Raw genomic sequence first — 18754 nt, 5'->3', positions numbered from 1 at the left:
ATGAACTATATACCTCAATAGCTCTAGTTGTCTCTGGGGAGGAAAGATTTTTGCCTGGACAAATAACCAGTCTTTCTGTTACATCTAAAAACCATTCATTTTTTGTACTTCTGGGCATAAATTCAAATCTGCAGTGGATTGTGGTGTGTATTATATCCTAGAGACTAACTTGGGTGCCACACATCAAAAGCTACCACTTCTAAGGTGTTCTGTGGCTGCTTAGTCATTTCACTTTTTAATCAAATCTCTGTTCATGCCCTGAATCCACAACCTCACCAAATGCAGAACACTCTGAGATGGAAGAGACTGAGAACTATTGAACTTCTATCTTCCTTGGACAGGCCATTAAGTCTTCCTTCCTCTCAATGTTTTTGGGGGTTTTTCCTCCAATTTTTCCCCTAAAAATTTCCCCTTCTAATAGTATGTTTGACTCTAAAAACACACTTAGAAGAGTGTCATGATGGACCCCTCTTTAGTATTTCTCTCCTCTACCACACAGAATATTTATTTTTAGAAGTTGTCATCAGGAGTCAATAGTGAAAGGGTATTGCTCTTGTGCTACTTTCCCAACTAACATTCAGTACAATCACACAGGTTTTCTATGGAATATACCAATAGGAGGCATATGGATGACATTTAAAGGCAATTTTAACCCAGTGCTGAGAGCAAAAGGACAGGTAGGCGGCACTGGGGATAGAGTACTGGTTCTAGAATCAGGAAGTTGTGAGTTCAAATGTAGCCTCATATTCTTACTAGCTATGTGGCCATAAGCAAGTCATTTAATCATGTTTGTTTCACTTTCCTCATCTGTAAAATGACCTGGAGAAGGAAATGGCAAACCACTCCAGAATCTTTGCCATGAAAACTCCAAATGGGATCATGAAGAGTTGGACACAACCCAAACAACTGAACAACAACAACAACAACAACAACAACACTGAGTGCAAGAGATTAAGATTAAGTCCCAGATTTTTCTTTTCCTAGTTCCTTCACCCACTGACTAACTGCCTATGAATTAGTTGCTTAAGTTCCATGGATGTTAAGATTTCACACGTAGAAAAATCACTTTTGGGATGAAGTAAGTTCCCTTAACCAAAGACTCAGGAACAGGGTATAATCAAGCTACAAAGGGGAGAGAAAGAGACAGAGAAAGAGGAAGAGGGGGAGAGAGAGAGAGAGAGAGAGAGAGAGAGAGAGAGAGAGAGAGAGAGAGAGAGAGAGAGAGAGAGAGAGAGCGAGAGAGAGAGAGAGAGAGAGAGAGAGAGAGAGGAAGGAAGGAAGGAAGGAAGGAAGGAAGGAAGGAAGGAAGGAAGGAAGGAAGGAAGGAAGGAAGGAAGGAAGGAAGGAAGGAAGGAAGGAAGGAAGGAGGGAGGGAAGGAGGGAGGGAAGAAGGAAGGGAAGAAGAAAGGGAGGGAGGGAGGAAGGGAGGAAGGGAGGGAAGAAGGAAGGGAGGGAGGGAGGAAGGGAGGGAAGAAGGAAGGGAGGGAGGAAGGAAGGAAAGGAGGGAGGGAGGAAGGGAGGGAGGGAGGAAGGAAGGAAAGGAGGGAGGGAGGAAGGAAGAACTTTTTCCATAGAGGAAAAAATATAACCACCTATTCTAATTGGAAAGCAAGAGCAAATGGTTTTTAAAATGATTATTTTGTTAGTAGCACTTCTGGTAGTGCTAGTTAAACAGTCTTTAGCTTGTTTGCCTGAAATTCAAATATAATATCTACCATAATAGACAAAGCAACCCAGAGATATCTGCAGCTTTTTTGAGAATTTTCCACCTTTAATTAAATACAATAAAAATATAATAGATAGTATTTGTACCACACCTTAAGGTGTGCAAGGCACTTTATAAAATATTATTTCATTTGATCCTCACAACTCTGGGAGGTAGGTGCTACTATTATCCCCATTTTATAAATGAGGGAAATGAAGCAGACAGAAATTAAGCAACTTGCCCAGAGTCACACATCTAGGAAGAATCTGAGGCAAGATTCTGCTTTGGGTGAAACTTAACCAAAGCACATTCCCACAGAAGCAAATGAATGGTAGCAGAACAAATGCTCTCTCAATGGATCCCAAAGCAAGAAGGGATGTCTTTTTATTTATGTTGCCAGTCTTCTTTGGAAAAGAGCCCTGAGTACCCTACAAACTGGCTTTTCAAAAGGAGAGTTAAACATGATAGCTGGTTCCAATAGTGTGGTATTCAATATGGAGCAAACACTTTTTATAAATGGAAAATAGACTTCATTTCTTCATATCACTGCAAAGTACCTTACATTTTGGAAGTTTAGGAACCTCCAGGCCACTATTCTAAAAAGCAAGAATGAATTTGATAGTTTTCTCCATTGAAATCTGAGGACCTGTAGGAATTGTTTGCAGATTTGCTCCTCAAATGAGGGGATGAAGGGAATAAAATATGGTAGTTTGTACTGGTGCTTTCATAATTCAGCTCTATAAACCTCAGTTTGCTTATTTGTGAAATTAAAAAAAAAACTATTCTCCATACAAATGTATGTATCTGTACCTCTTGACTAAAAGTATATATGTAAAGGGTGAGGGCTCAGAGAAGAATATTGGTATTGATCATTTAGGAAGAGTTTGAATATAAGTTGCTGAGTATAACACCTGTAACACTTACCTCACAGGCACATTGGCTATAACAACAGCAACAAGAAACGAAGGAGCAGTTGAAATACAATTTACACCCAAGTCAAGTCATCACCCTGCATGTCATTGGTCCTCTTCAAAAACAAAGCAACAATAACAACATTAATAAAAATATTTATTTAACCCTTTGAGGTTTTCAAAGCACTTTACATATTATCACATTTGGCCCTCATCCCTCTTTAAAATGGGTGCTATTAGTGTGCCCATTTTACCTATGAGGAAACTAAATCTGACAGATGTTAAATGATTTGATTAAGATCATACAGCTAGGTAGGATTCACATTCAGAACTTTCTGCCTCCAGCTATACCAATTAATATTGTTTACAATTAGGCCCCAATAAATGTGAATAATGAATCCTGTAGATTTTAACTCATTAACATAAACTTATTTAAGCAACTATTCTCTGAGCCCATACTGGCTTCACAAAAGTAAAAAGGTAACCAGAGAGATAAGCAGGCGAAAGAGGCTAGACAAGAATCCCAGTCAAGTTTGCCCATTTTTTAAAATTAAAAAATAAATAAAATTGAAATGAGGAAGCTTCTGGACTCTTGTACTAGTTAGCCATCACACACTGTTAATCTGGAAAGGTCTTTCACCTTTGTTCATGAGGTCTCTTTTATATTTCCTTTCCTATTCCTTCCCAGCAAGGGTAGATTTCTAGCAAAAATGGCTCCCCAGATACTGGGATAGTTCATCTAACTCTTCCCTCCTCACACTGAGATCTTTCCTGCCCTCCCCACCTCCAAAACCCCCTCCCACTCAGCTCTGTTCCTCATCTCCAGAAGAAGCAAAAATCTGGTAAATATTACACTTAGAAGGTAACAGGTTTGGAATGCTCGGCATCCCAGGCTCAATGCAGTTCCTTCTTGGCACCTCCACATATTCACTCTTGCTTCTTGCCAGACTGCCTTTGGCTGCTTTGTACAATTCAAATAAAGATATCAAAACCCCCTCCAACTCTATAAACATTTGCACTGTTTGCTAATCAAAGGAGCCAATAAAAGCCATACCATCCAAAAAATAATCGACATTCTCAACTTACTCTTTTTCATTTCTGACCCTAATGAACGTTTCCCATTTTTCAATAGTCATGTCTTCATAAATGTAACCCAATGGAACACCACGTTAGTAGCATCTCTTTTACTCTCAACCCTTTTCTGCAGTCTGCAAAGACCAGCCTTTGGTCTATACCAATTCACGGATCAGTTCCTCTGGGCTGCAAATGTAGGTGAGGGTGAAGGCTCAGAGATGGTATTTGTCAGTCATGAAAAGTTTGAATAAGAGTTAATTATTTTAAAGGAGGATAAAGCTAGTATCATGCACACTAGCCAAGGAAGAGATAAACACTGAGCTCAATAAAATCAGAAGACCATTTTTTACAAGCATTTACATAAGGAGGAGCTGAAATTTTCTTCCAGGTAAGCTACCAGCAATTAAATCGTTCTACCCTGGATTTCCTTACCTGACTGTGGTGAGGAATATACTAGTGCAGACAACTAAGTGTAATCTTCATGCCCTCATCACATTATCAGGGAGTAGGCATCTCCTATCAATCATGCACTCTGGGTCAAATAATGAAGAGTAAGCAGAGTGAATGGAAAACGGATACCTTTTCAAGGGCGACTGATCCTTTGCTTTCCCTCCACCTTGAAATTCTATCTGCTAAACAGAAAACTGGTCACTGGAAAAGTACATACACTTTTTTTTCCCTCAGTATACAAAAGCAAAATACAGTGAATGAGCCTCATTTCTCTCTGAACCCGAGGAGAGAGATAATGTTGAGGTGAAAGAGGGAAAATAAGATTGTACAAGAACCAACAAATGCAAACTTGGGTTTTTTCCTGGTACAAATGCCAAGATGGGGGAAGAAACTAAGAGAATTTTCCCAGGGCATCCTCCTATCTCCTTGATCTTTTATCCTACATTGTTTAAACAGTTTCTTCTCCACTGGCAAAACATGGGGAGAAAGGAGAAAGGGAGAGGGAGGGAGAGAGGGAATGGAAGGGGGAAGGAGATGGAGATACATGTAGAATTTGGGAATTAGAGAGGAATTAAGAAGGGTGGTTTCTTTTTGTTATTTTTGTCCCAACCTATAAATCCTCTGGTAAAAGAAGTCTACCTCCAAGTGAGGTAGACTCCCTCTGCCAATGCTGATTATAGCTACTCTACAACTATATTTCAAAGATCATAGATTTAGAATTGAAGAAGCATTTAGAGATTGTCTGATTAAACCCCTTCATTTTACAGGTGGGGAAATAGAGTCATTGAAAGATTAAAAATGACTTGCTGAAAGTCACAGCTAGGGGGCAGCTGCACCATGCCATCTTTCTTAGCTTCCTAGAGCAGAAATTAAATGACTTATCTAGGGGAAGCCAGCCAGCATATCAAACTTGAACCCAGATCTTTGTAACTCTAAGACATCTTCTGATGTTATCTCTCAAGACTTGTCATAAGGATTATTATTAATTTTATTAGTATTATTTGACTATTATGAATTTATTTTACCAATGGGAAAATGAGGCCAAAAAGAATAAGTAATCCATCCATTAATAAAAATATACTATACTCTCTTATTTGACTATTACAATAATTAAAGTCCTACTTTCAACAAATGAAATGGTTTGAGAGTATTCAAAGGAGCTAAAGGCTATACAGAAAAATTAAAAAGCAAAACAACAAGAAAACATAATCTTGATGTCATGTGTGTGTGTGTGAATGAAGGACTCAATTTCCAATCCTCCATTTTCTTTCCCAATAAATATTACAAAGAATAGAATTAAATATATACCATGCACATATATCTGTATGTATGTACTATATGTATAGGTAGGCACTGAAGAAAGAGTAATATTAGGTAATCTCTCTGGAAGCTGGAAGCCAGAAGAGTCTAAAGAGATTGAAGACCAGACCTCTTCTCTCTCTCTCACCAGCTTGGTACAATCCACTAATCTCCACCAGGGAAAGAGAATCCCATACCAATGGGTTTTGGGCCTACAGTTATAAAGCTTAAGTAGGTAGATTTGGTATATACCAGTATTGGCAAAGGTTTTCAAGTTCAAGTGCCCAGAGGGCACATTCAAGCTGTGTCTGAGCCCCCAGCATTACCCAAGAGAATGGAGGGAGGAATTGCTTGTTTTGGGAGGCTGGTCAGAGGGCTGGGACACGCAAAAAATGTCCTCTGGTGATGGGAAGAGAGGGGAACGGAGCAGCTCCCCAAGTGCCAGCTGGGCACGTGTGCCAATTCTTCACCAATGCTGGTATATATATAGATCCAAAGTTCTTCAATTGCTTGCAGCTATTAGATGGTACATCAGAAGTGGTACATTGGGTCAGATATTAGCACAGCTGTGAAAAGAGGTTGCCTTCATTGTCCCACACAGTATCTTTCTGCACCCTTTCTCCTTCCTCCCTTGCCTAGTTAGTATCTTTTGAACCAGGCATGGACAAAGTGAACCAGATACCCCCAGTCTGGAAGTGCTATATTTTGTAAATTAACACACAAAGAAATTATTGACTTCTTGTGTTACCCCCTTCCACAATGACCCAGGGAGAAGGCAGGGTTTAACCCAAATGCACAGATTCCTAAAGCTACAATTACATAAATTAATAGGGGAAACATTTTGGGTGGGAGTGGTACTCCTTGAATCACACCTCAAGCTATATGACTACCTGTGGAAGGAGAGGATAAAGGACACAGTCAGGGGCTGTTGTGTGTGCTGTATACTTGTTTTTATTTGCTTGTTTGTTGGAGGAAAAGGTAGAGAAGATGGGGAGTGAATCACTAGTATTTGCCATTAGTGTTTGCAAAGGAGGTAGGGCTGGGAATGAAAATATCTGATTCACACATGCAAAAAAATAAATGAAGATTTAAAAGGAAAAAAAAACAACTTTGGTCTCTTCCACACTTGGAGAAACAAAGTATTTCCCAAAACAAAGGGGAGTAGTAAATGAAATAAATGGCTAGCCAAAGTGAGATCCTTTATAATGTTATGGGGAATACAGGCAAGTATTGCATGGAAAACATTAGAGTCAGAAGCACTAGACTCAAATCCTACTTCTATTACTTCTTCCTACCTTCTACCTTTGTGACCTTTTATAAGTCACTTCCCTTCCCTGAGAATTGTTTCCTCATCTTTAAAATCAGGAACTTGGGGCTCAGTGTTCAAGTTTCCTTCTAGATCGAAACCCAAAGTTCTATCAGGCTTTTCCTGCCTGAAACAGCTGAGTTTTCAGGGACGTGACTCTACATCTTATCCTGATCCAAGGGTCATGTTATAACAGAGTTAAGCTGCATATATTGCATTTCATTAAGTATTGTGGAAAAAATGTCATCATTGACACATACAACATTTGCTCCAATCCTTTCATAAGTGCCTTTATCATGCTGATGAGCCTACCCAATTTTTTTCTAGTTCAACTTATTTTATTAAAGGCCAAGGGGGCTGACTGTCCACGATAGCCCAATTATCTTGGAGATGCCATTGCTTTTCTCTCTAAAGTAGAAGTTTCATCACTCTTCTGAGGACTGACATCATCTTTTTTAAGGCTCAGGCTCTAGGCTTTAACAGTTAAGTGTTTTGAAAGCTGAGTGCTTTAACAGTTGAGGGAGATGAAAAGAAAATGGATGTGGGATGGTTTGTGTAACATTTCAGTAGGAGAAATAAGGAAATCGGCAGATTATCAAAATGTATCATCATTTAAGGAATCAGATGGTTTCAGGTCCTCCTGATAAGAAGCAAATTGAAGTGGGATATGTTCATTCTCTTTTTCCCATCCATCTCCAACCCAATTCAAACTCTGACACTAGAGTAATATCCCTCTTACAAAGTAAGACCCACATTTCCTTTGCTATAGTTTTTGGGTGGTATTGGGTTTTCTCAACTTCCCCTCACACCCCCACTCCACTCCCTGCCCCCAGCAGATACTGTATTAGCTAAATCCCTTAAACTAGATACTAAAAAATATGGACGTATTTATTTTGCTATGGCTGGAGAAGAGCACTTGAAAGGGGGAGTGCAAAAAAGGAAGGTAAAATCAGAGGCCTCAAAAGAGCTGATAGACAGAGAAATTTCTAACTCGAGGCAGTGGAGCTTCCTACCAGTGAGTCACCTTCTTGGCTTGTCACCGGTAGCCTTGAGATCAAAAATACAAAGGGTGACATCTTCACAAAATTGAAAAGAAAAGACCACCGACTGCTAGAAAAGTGAAAAAGAAACAAAGAGAGACCTATTATATGAACTAGTCTGTCTAGACAGATGACTAAACAGGGGTCCCTCCAGGGTTAGACTTGAATTTCCTCTACTCAGCCTGTTGGATATTTAGCTATGAAGAAAACTGTTTAAAGACTATAACTAATCCAACCCCGCCTGCACTGCCCTGAGAATAGCTTAAAAGTTGTTTCAGTGAAGCCGCATGTGTTAAAGCTTCAAGCAGGGATCACCAATTGAGACAAGAAGAGCCCTAAAAATACTTAGGCTGTCTGGCTAAGGACCCAAGTGCACAGACCTAAATTTCTCTTTATAACCCCACTGACAGCAGCTTGAACTCCCAAAGGGAGAGTCGTCTAATCTAGGTGTCCCTGCAGGAATATCCATGGCGGGAATGCACAGGAGTTGGACTTCTCTTCTTTCACAAGGGCTGGCAAGCAGCTTCTCTCTTGATCCTGGAGGGCCCGAGGGACTCGGAGCCTTTTTGAGCCCATAATATGCTTTTATGAAGAATGCTACTTAAAACAACAGCGAGAGTGAGCCATGCTTGAGCCAGGCCAAGCAGAGGCTGCAATGCAATGGCGATTAGTGTTCAGAGTTCCTCAGGTAAGCATTTAAAAGATGACAAAAACACTGGATGACCGGGATGGGGGAAAAAAAAATCTAGGTTGTGGCCAATTTTGATCCTCTCTTCCTGATAACCCACAAAGTCCTTGGTCAAGGCTAGAAATATTTAATAAGTATCACTCTAATGGGTGAAACAACAAGCAAAAAACACATTATTATGGACAAGGTCTAATCAGGGCAAACTGGGAGGGACATCAGTCATTAGCAATAGGACAGCGGAGAGAGAGCTGAGAAACAGAGGTGAGAAAGGAGAACATCCCAGGCAGGGGTGGCAGCCAATACGCACAGAGATGACATGTTTGATACAAGGAACAGTCCAGGGTTCATAGTCCGGTGGATCGTGGCATATATGAAGCGGGTGAGAGAATGTGAGGAGTTAAAAATGACTCAGAAGTTTCAAGTCTGAATGAGTGGCAGACCGGCGGTACCCTCAAGAGTAATAGGGAAGTCACAAAGAGGGAAGCATTTGGGGGAATCGTGATTAATTCTTTTTTTGGAGATGTTCAGTCTAAGATGTCTACTAGTCATTCAACTTGAAAGGTTCACAAAGCAGCTGGAAATGCAGGACTATGTTATTCCTATTATAAAATTCAATCATTCCCTCACTTACTCACCAATTCGCTCATTCCTTCAACAAATATTGATTGAACACTGATTATTCCTTAAAGTGAAAAGAAAGATGTATGAAGGTTCTTGGTCATTGTACCCACATACAGCTATCCAGTTTTCTAGAACTAATACCTATTGACAGAGGCATGTCTTTCAACATCTCTGCCTCCGTTTCCTCAATTATAAAATTGGGGAAATAGCAGCATCTACCTCCTCCCAGGGATCTTGTGAGGATCAAATGAGATACTATTTGTAAAGTGCTTAGCTCAATGCCTGGCGTAGAGTAGGCACTTAAATAATGATCATTATATCCTTTTTCCATTTCTCTCCCAGTGCTGAGATGGTAAAAAGCACTGAAATTGGAATTCAGAAGACTGATATTCAATCAATGGATCAATCAGTCAGGAAGCATTTTTTATAGGTCAACTGTGGTAGGTAAACAAAGGCAGAAATGAAACGTCTTGGACTTTGTGACTTACATTCTCTCTGGGGAAACAGCATGGGAAGCTGGGTAACAGTGGATGGAGCACCAGGCTGGGAACCGGGAGGACCTGGGTTTAAATTTGACTTTTTCTTTTTAAACCCTTACCTTCCGTCTTGGAGTCAATACTGTGTATTGGCTCCAAGGCAGAAGAGTGGTAAGGGCTAGGCAATGGGGGTCAAGTGACTTGCCCAGGGTCACTTGAGTTTAGACACTTCCTAGCTGTATGACCCTGGGAAAGTTACTTAGCCCTAATTGCCTAGCCTTGTTAGGCTAATTGCTACTCTTCTCATTTAGAACTGATGCTAAAACAGAAAGTAAGGTTGTTGGATTTTTTTTTTTAATACATACAAATCCTCCTCTGACACTTAGTATCTGGATGACTCCAATTGAACAAATCACTTAATCTATTTTGGCCTGAGTTTTCTCATCAGAGAAATAAGAGGGTTGAACCAGATGGCCTCTAAGATCCCTTCCTGCTCTAAATCTATGAGCCTATGATTCTAGTTTCCTTCCATTGATAGGAAAAACAGAAGCATGCTGTCAGTAGGTCAAAGGCAGCCAGGGAATACTACTCTTTTATTCTAATACTGGTTGAGAATGCTCTGAATTCTATTATCAAACTTGGAGTTTCACAGATTTTCACCATGACAGGATAGAAACAAAGTAGATTAAAATACAACAATGACTAGAATTCTCAAAAGAATATAACGAATCCCTTTTCCTAAATATAGATTGTTTTCTAAATTCAAAAAGGTACAATTGAATTTTCTACTTATCTCTTTTTAAAAAAATGTTTCTACCCTTACTTCAAAATGCCTTATACAAAAGGAGAAAAACCCAACTCCCAGTGGAAAGAATATAGTCTCTGGAGTTAGAGGACTTAAAAATACCACTGACTGTGGGCCTCAAGTTCTTCATCTGGAAAATAAAGAGTTTAGGCTAGATGATACTTGAGATTCTTTTCAGCTCTAAATATGGGAATCCTATAACAGAACTAAAAAAAAAAATTCTGGTCTCTATATGTTGCTGCCATATTAGTAGAAAAAACTTGGTCCATTAAAGTAGCAAAAGTATGTTGAACAGGTAGGCTGGCCTCCTGAGTTTCTGAATGGATGCCTAAGCCTCAGGGCAGATGATCAGAATCCATGACCTTCACTCTGCAAGATCTGAAAAGTTGGTCCAAGTTTTCTTGAGGTTATTGGAGTTTCCGTAGCTATTCAGTAGGTTAGCTGCCCATGGTGCTTCACCTGTTTTGTTTCTGAAAACCAATCTGTTCTCTTCCTAACAATAACACTGAAGTAAATGATCCTTGAAGCCACACTGGCTTTAGTTCCATGGGGAGCCGCCTTCCTCCTTTCCTGGATGCACATAAAGGGCTGAGGTAAGTAGCAGTCTTGGGAAAACAGGCAAGGTACACCAGGAAAAGGGAAGCAATCTATGCTGAATATGCAAACGCATACAAATCTGTACTAGGCGCTTGAGACTCAAGATGCGATCCAACGAAATATTAGAAAAATATGGCCTGACCATTTTGATTTTGGAGGAATCCAAAACCAATTTAGACTCTAGTCTGTGGACAAAGTTCATATTCAGCAAAACAGCTCCAGCAGTTGCATCATACATACAACAGGGCAATTCAGAAAATACAGATGTCCAGCCATGTGCAAAACAATGCTTTCCTTTTTTCTCTTCTCTCCAGCCCCCACTCCTCACCCCTACTAGGACCCCAAAGAGGCAGGATGGGAAAAATACAGCATCTGTTGTTACTAAGAATAAGCTGCAGAGATGATTATTTATGAACTTGCAAGACCCAAGGAACTCAACCAGCTCAGAGCCTGTCAGAAAGTTGAACTGCAGGCTTTGCATCGCATTAGGGATGCGCTCCCTCACTGTCTGTCTCCCTGTAATCGCCCTGGTTTTCTAACCAGCCTAAAGGAGCGAGATTCCACATAATCTGTTTGACAAGTGTTTGTTAGAAGACTAAAGCTTAGTTTTATGCACAATTCGGAGAGACCATGAAGTACATGATGTTTGCGTTGGCAAGGGACTCAGAGAAAATAAAGAACACTCCTTAAAAAAAAAATAGGCTGAGAAATGTGGAATTACACCAGAGATTAGAAAACTGGATAGCTGCACTCCCTCTAGGCAAGTGGTGGGGGATTCAGTTATGCTAAACTGGAAATGTAATTCAGATCATTACCATAGAGAGAACATAAGAGATATTTCTAGGCTTCTCAGACCCATGGTGGCTATTGACTAGGACCCTCAAGGGTCAAGGTGTTCTGCACTAGAGCAAAGAGTGTTTACAGAAAGGTTCCAGGGTACTTGTGTATTGAGATGATGAGATGCTGAGGCACAGGGAGTTTTAATTTCTTTACCAAAAGTCAAACCATATATGAGACTGTGCTACCAACTCCTGGCCAACTGGCCAAGTCATATTATAGGTGATGAACTTGTCTTACCAGTTTATTACCAAAAAAAAAAAATTATATGTGAAGATGGTCCTACATAAAGTTTATTTTTCTTCTTTAAATATTGAGAAGAAGCATTGTATATGGGTATTCCAGTGAAGGAAGAGCTGGGTTCAAGTCTACTTCTGCTATATACTGGTCGTATGACTCTGGGCTAGTCATTTTGTTTGTTTATTTCTACTATTCATATTTTACATCACTTTTCCTTCTCATCTAATCATCACCTTGGTATAAACCCTATCACCTCTCACCTGAACTACTGAAAGAGCCTACTGGTTAGTCTCTTTGATTCAAACTTCTCCCCATTCCAATCCATTCTCCACTCATACCAGATGCCCTTTTCCTAAAACAAATCTAGTGATCATGTCATTTCCCTCAACCCTAAGTCAATAAATTCCAGTGGCTTCCTGCTCTCTCCAGGATCAAAGACTAAATCCTATTTTGCATGAAAGCCTTTTAAGTCATGTCCCTTCCTATCTTTCTAATTTCTTATGCCTTACTCCCTTTTATATTCTCTACCATGGAGCAATGAATATTGGCCTCTTCACTGTTCTTTACAGTGACTCCATACCTCATGCCTTCTTACTAGCTGATTCCCAGGCATCATTGACTCTCTCTCTCTCTCTCTCTTTCTCTTTCTCTCTCTCTCTCTCTTTCTCTCTCTCTCTTTCTCTCTCTCTCTCTCTCTCTCTCTCTCTCTCTCTCTTTCTCTCTCTCTCTCTCTCTCTCTCTCTCTCTCTCTCTCTCTCTCTTTCTTTCTCTTTCTCTGTCTCTTTCTCTCCCTCCTTCCCTCCCTCTTTTCTCTCTCCCTTTCTCCTTTTTTCAGTTATATTATAAACTGAGAAGTATTTTAAAGCACTTGAGCCATTACAGATACCAGGCTCAGATTGCAACATTAGAACACATCTCCAGTCCATGATGGAAAGCAAGCAGCACCATAGGTCCTTGCCTCCTTCTAAACCATTGCCAACATTTCATTGGGACCTCATCTCCTTCTCTCCCTCTCCTCTCTCCGACCTTCTTTGTTGTTCAGTGTCCCAACTCTTCGTGATCCCTAGACCCTAACATAACCAGGTCCTTCTGTCCTCCACCATCTCCTGAAGTCTATCCATGTCATTGCTTCCATGACACTATCCATCCATCTAATCCTCAGTGGCCCCCTTCTCTTTTTGCCTTCAGTCTTTTTCAACATCAGGATCTTTTCCAATGAACCCTGTCTTCTCATTAGGTGGCCAAAGTATTTAAGCTTCAGCTTCAGTGTTTGACCTTCTAGTGAAAATAGCCCGAGTTATTTTCTTTAAGCAGTGACTGATTGTATCCCCTTCCTGTGTGAAGAACTCTCAAAAGTCTTCTGCGGAATCATAATTCTGAAGTGTCATTTCTGTGTTCAGCTTTCCTTATAATCCAACTCTTATTTTCTTCTGTTGGAATGATCATCTTTTAATTCCACAGCTATGGTTGCCATTTGCATTGATCTCTGAGCTCAAGAATATAAAATCTGATGGCTTGATTTTATTGACAATTGTTTGGGGAATTGAAGAATTAAATGAAGCAGAAATCTTACATAGAAGGCTATCACTGAATATACAAATGCTTGGTGGCTTTCAGGACCCACCTAGGATCATGGATTCACAGCTGAAAGGATCCTTAGGGGTCATTGAGTTCAATCCCCTTGTTTTAATATTCTCTTTTCACAGTTTTATTTGGGTTTCTAAGCAATAATACTTCCTAGTCTTTATGTCCCAAGGTCTGTTAATCAAGTCTAAAGGCCCAGATAGGGCAGCTAAGGTGGCACAGAGGATAGAGTGCCAGGCCTGGAATCAGTTAAAAGCTAGCCTTGGACATTTACTAGTTGTATGACCCTGGGCAAGTCACTTCCCATTGTTTGCCTTAGTTTTCTGATCCACAAAATGAGCTGGAGAAGGAAATGACAAACCCCTCTAGTGTCTTGGCCAAGAAAACCCCAAATGGGATCACAAAGAGTTAACCATGACTCAACAACAACCACAAGGACAGGCCTAGCTGATCTCAGTTCTATAGCTTCAACTGCACAAGGGAGCCATGAGTAAGACAGGAAAGGTGTAAGCAGATAGGCTGCTGCAAGAAGGCAATTTTACTCGCTTCGCAGACTCCCTGGTAGGAAAGCAATTTGCTATTTCTGAAGCAAGCAATAATGCTCTGTGGTGACATCTTGGGAACAATTCTCTATCCTGATCTACAAATAAAAATCACTGAATGTTTGACTTGGAAGGACCTTAGTTCATCTCCTCAATGGAGAGATGAAGAAACTGTTATCTGGAGAATGGAAGTAGTTTATGGAAAATCACACAACTGATTAAGTAGAAGGGTTAAGACTAGAATGCAGACAAGTCCTCTTGTGATCTCCAGATTCTCATCAGGCCTGGCCACAAGGCTAGAGGCTAGAAGAATGGGTCATATTTATTTATATTACGAGACTTTCTAAGGGGCAGGGAGGGTAGCCCAGTGGATAGAGTATCAGGCCTGCAATCAGAAGGACCTGAGTTCAAATCTCTGAGCTGTATGACCTTGGACAAATCACTTAACCCCATTTGCCTAGTCCTTGCCTTTCTGTCTTAGAGTTGTCACTAAGACAGAAATTAAGGATTGGGGGGGGGGGGGGAAGAGGAAGATATTTTATACACAGAGGACACCCTTTAAAAAGAAGATAAACTGAACCCCTGAAGCACCTGGACCTGTTAGTGGGGGAAAAACAACTAGAGATTTATTGTATACTCAAAATACACTAGAAACGCTGTGATACTATTTACAAGAGCAGGACTTGGTACCTGGCATGGATCTGTCTTGAATCATGGTGAAATAAACATAATACTACATTTGGGGTCATAAATAATCAATATCAAGTCATATACTAGAGGTACCTTCTCCCTCTGAGCCCCCTCTTAATTGTACAACTCCTCCCAGAGCCTCCATTGAAGCCATGTCACAGCACGCTTTTTCTACCCTTCCCCAGAAGTCTCTCCATCCTGAAAGTCCACTCCAGCTCTGGAATTCACACTGGAAGTGCTTCAACTAGCCCAGTCTCCTCTGATTGCATGGATCCTCCTAAAGCCTCCATCTAAGGAGGGCTTTGGGTCAAGCCTGTCGCCTCCTCTCTCTCTTCCATGACCCCACTGCCATACTCACTGGGTAGCTTCTCATCACCCCCAGGCACACAGGCACTCCTCCCACTAGAATGTAAGTTCCTTGGGGGCAGGGACTCTTTTTCCTTTATTTATTTGCATTCCCAGTGTTTCCCCATGTGTAAGGACTCCGTTGCCTTTCCTCCATTGGAATGGGAGCTCTTTAAGCTGGGGCTGTTTAAGTTTTCTGCTCCTGTCCCCAGGGCTTAGCAGAGCTCCTGGTGCATGATGCATGCTCACTATATATTTGTTGGCTTGCTACAGAATCTGAACTAGAATTCATTTCAGGGATGCTTTCCTGGGGCTCTTTAATTTTGTATTGTTGTTTCTCCTGGTAGTTCAACTTAGTCGGGGATTTCTCAAAGCAGCTAACTGGATAAAATTCTAGGCTGACTATCTGAGTCAGGGCAGCCAGTCTGTGGAGCTGAACGGAGGAGACAAAATGGGTCAGAAAGTCCATCATTCATCTTTCCACATGAGGAACAACTATAGAACTCATTCAAGGTAAGCGGGTGGGGCTGGGTTTAGGGTATGGACACTCCAGGCCAATGAATCACCCGAGCAATTTCACTTAGCAATGATTTGGAGTTTTCTTTTTTCTCTTACTGTCCCCATTTAAAACAATCCGTCAGATTTTTGCCTGTGGTAATTCCCCTGGAAGAGAATAATCCTGAGCAGTAAGAGAAAACTTTGCTGACCTGAAAATGCCTTTTGGCTGTGAGGCTAGAATTTGCATTCTCTCTAAGGCTAGATTCTCAGCCCACAGAATGCGGGAATGCTCTGCATGGGACTCTGGCCATGAACAGGCTGGAAAGTCTCGACCAAAACACAACCACAGGGAACTGCTCTTTACTTTCCAAAATTCCCTTCCTGCTCCACAGCTGCCCCAATTAAACGTCCTTGGGTAAGGGAATTTAGTCCCATGCAAGCCGATCCAACTTCTAAACTGGCACCCACCACTTGCATTTGGGCTCTCAAGTGATTACGGCTCCATACCATGGAAGCACACGCACTCTTTAGACCTTTGCTGTGAGTGATTTGCTCACCCATGTGGAAATGGGTGTTGCAGACTAGAAAGCAGGCTTAACTCTTCACTGCTTGGACACAAGATGACAAGGAGGAAGGGAGTCCGTCCAAATGGGCAAAAATGGCACTGAGCACAGATTCTCCCTCACCACGGAATTGGGCATAAGGTTATATGAATGTTCAGATCTACAGATCAGCTGAGATCATTAAAAATTGTTCAGAAATTAGCTGAAAAGCCAAACCCACCAAAGGAAATGCACTAATTTAAGGGCTTGGAGGATCACTGCAATCAGAATTGAAAAAGACTTTGGAATCATCTAATCAAATCTTTATTAAACAGATGAGGAAACTGAGGCAGAGGTAAAGCCACCCAGAGATATGTGTATGTACATATAACATGTTTATATGGATGCATAGTTATGTGTTTGCATACATTTACATGGATGCACATGTACATATATGTTTACTTGTTGATTCTTCCATTAGGCTGTGAGCTCCTTTAGAGCAGGGACTGTCTTTTGCCTTTCTTTGTATCTCCAGGAGGTACTTAATGAATATTTACTCACTAACACACACACAAAATTGTTTATCCTTTGAACTTCTGCATCCCCTGAAGAACCTCTTCACCCTCTGACCATATGCTCCGTTTTGGTAATGTTGGCACGAATTAGTGGAAGAAGACCCTCTCCTTCAATAATATTTTTCTTTCAAACAAAATAGGCAGGTGGAAAGCAAATACTATTTTAAACTGAGAAATATTTTAAAGCACCTGAACCATTACTTCTGGCAGGCCCAGGCTGCAACATTAGAACACGTGGCAATCACCAGCCCAAGATTAGAGCGACGGAAAAGCAAGCGGCGCCATAGGTCCTCATCTCCTTCTAAACCATTCCCAACATCCCATTGGAATGGAGAAGCAGTTCATGCAAGGTGACAGAGATGGCCCTCTAACTGCTTGGCACAGGTTGTTTCCACTTAACGAGTGTTCAAAATCACACTCAGCATGGAGAAATTCACTCTGACCCTGGACGCCTGCCCCCTGGCACATAGTCACTTACATTTTTACTCAATTACTATTTCTAAGAACGAAGACGAAAGAAATGCAGACCCCCACTGCTCAGCTATACTGCACAAAACAATTTAAAATGGACAGTGCTTTTTCTGTCTGGCCTGGGGGCAGAGAAGAGAGCCCAAGTCCTCTAGCACTGAATGATGGATCCTGTCTCCTCTTGCCCCTTCTTTTTCCCCTTGCACACACTAAGATGCACTCCTGAATTTTCCAGAATAGCTGAGAAGCATCCAAAAGCAAGGCCCCTGGAACAGAATGATAAGACAACCCAAACTAAGAAGTAATACTGCCCAGAGAACCAGGACAGATTGATTGCTCAGCCTGTTGCCTGTAGTAATAATGGATGAAAAGGAAATTAACCCAAAGTGATAGGTTGGGGGAAAAAAAACAACAGAAAGAAAAGGAAAGAAATGTTTTGGGTTTGTTTCTGCCCCGAATCAGTTTCAAAAAGAGTTGTACAGAGACAGCAAGCCAGACTTTTGGCTCTTGTATTTGAATCCTGACATGAAATTAAAGTGAGTAATTTTACACAATGTAAACAGAATGAAAACACACACACTCACACACACATGATCTAAAGGGAATGTTGAAAAATAATAAAGAACAAGCCTGGCTCTGAGGAGGAGATATGAGAAGACACTCCCACCCCACCCCTTTACAGAGGCAAGAGGTCCACAAGTGTTGCACAATGCACATATTTTCATGGTTTTTCAATATATTGATCAGTTTTACTGATTTTCTCCCTTTCTTTTCTTTTTGTTTTAAAAAAAAATTGCTCCATGGGCTGACCATCTGGGAAGGAAAAGGTAACTCTGAATGTAAAAAAAAAAATCAATAAAAAGTTATTTTTTAAAGTAAACTATTTGAAACTGATATTGCTTCAGAATTGTTTGTGTCATAGGACAGAAGAAAATGAAAATAAAATGTCTTAATTTTTAGCATCAATTAAGTGCCTGATTCTTTCTTTTGCCTTTTTAAAAACTTTATATTAGGGCTTATAGTCCCACAGGAAGTTTCTTGGTATTAAAAGAAATATACAATCTCTTCAAGAGCCAGCTCTTTTGAGGAAACCACAGTCCTCAGTGATATGAAATAAACCATCGTGATTCCTTAGAAGTGAGCTTAGGCCTGACAAATTGCAGAGCATAATATCCAAGTGAACTAGTTGTCAGCTATAGCTATTATCTGGCAAACCAGTTCAAGTAGGAGCATGAAGATTGCCCCCCCCCCAAATTCTGAACTTTCACCCATTTTTGGAACCCAGCTGCAACCAAAAGACTTCACTGGACTTGGGAACATGAAGCAAACACCACTCTCTTTCTACTTTCACCTTTCCTATGAACAACTGAGAACTCATATAGATCAGCAGAGAAAAAAATAACCACAGGTTCAGGTTACTCATTCCTGAGTTTACGTCAAGCCTAGAGTCAGATGGTTCCT

General features: G+C 40.8%; 1 protein-coding gene across 1 annotated transcript in view; it reads right to left on the bottom strand.

The window, feature by feature from the left end:
* TGFB2 (transforming growth factor beta 2) overlaps positions 1-18754 on the bottom strand; it is a 101582-nt gene that overhangs the window by 63901 nt on the left and 18927 nt on the right. The window lies entirely within an intron of this gene.

Source organism: Monodelphis domestica, chromosome 2 (assembly GCF_027887165.1).
Source record: "Monodelphis domestica isolate mMonDom1 chromosome 2, mMonDom1.pri, whole genome shotgun sequence".
Classification (NCBI taxonomy): Eukaryota; Metazoa; Chordata; class Mammalia; order Didelphimorphia; family Didelphidae; genus Monodelphis; species Monodelphis domestica.
This window is presented reverse-complemented; position numbering and strand designations above follow the sequence as displayed.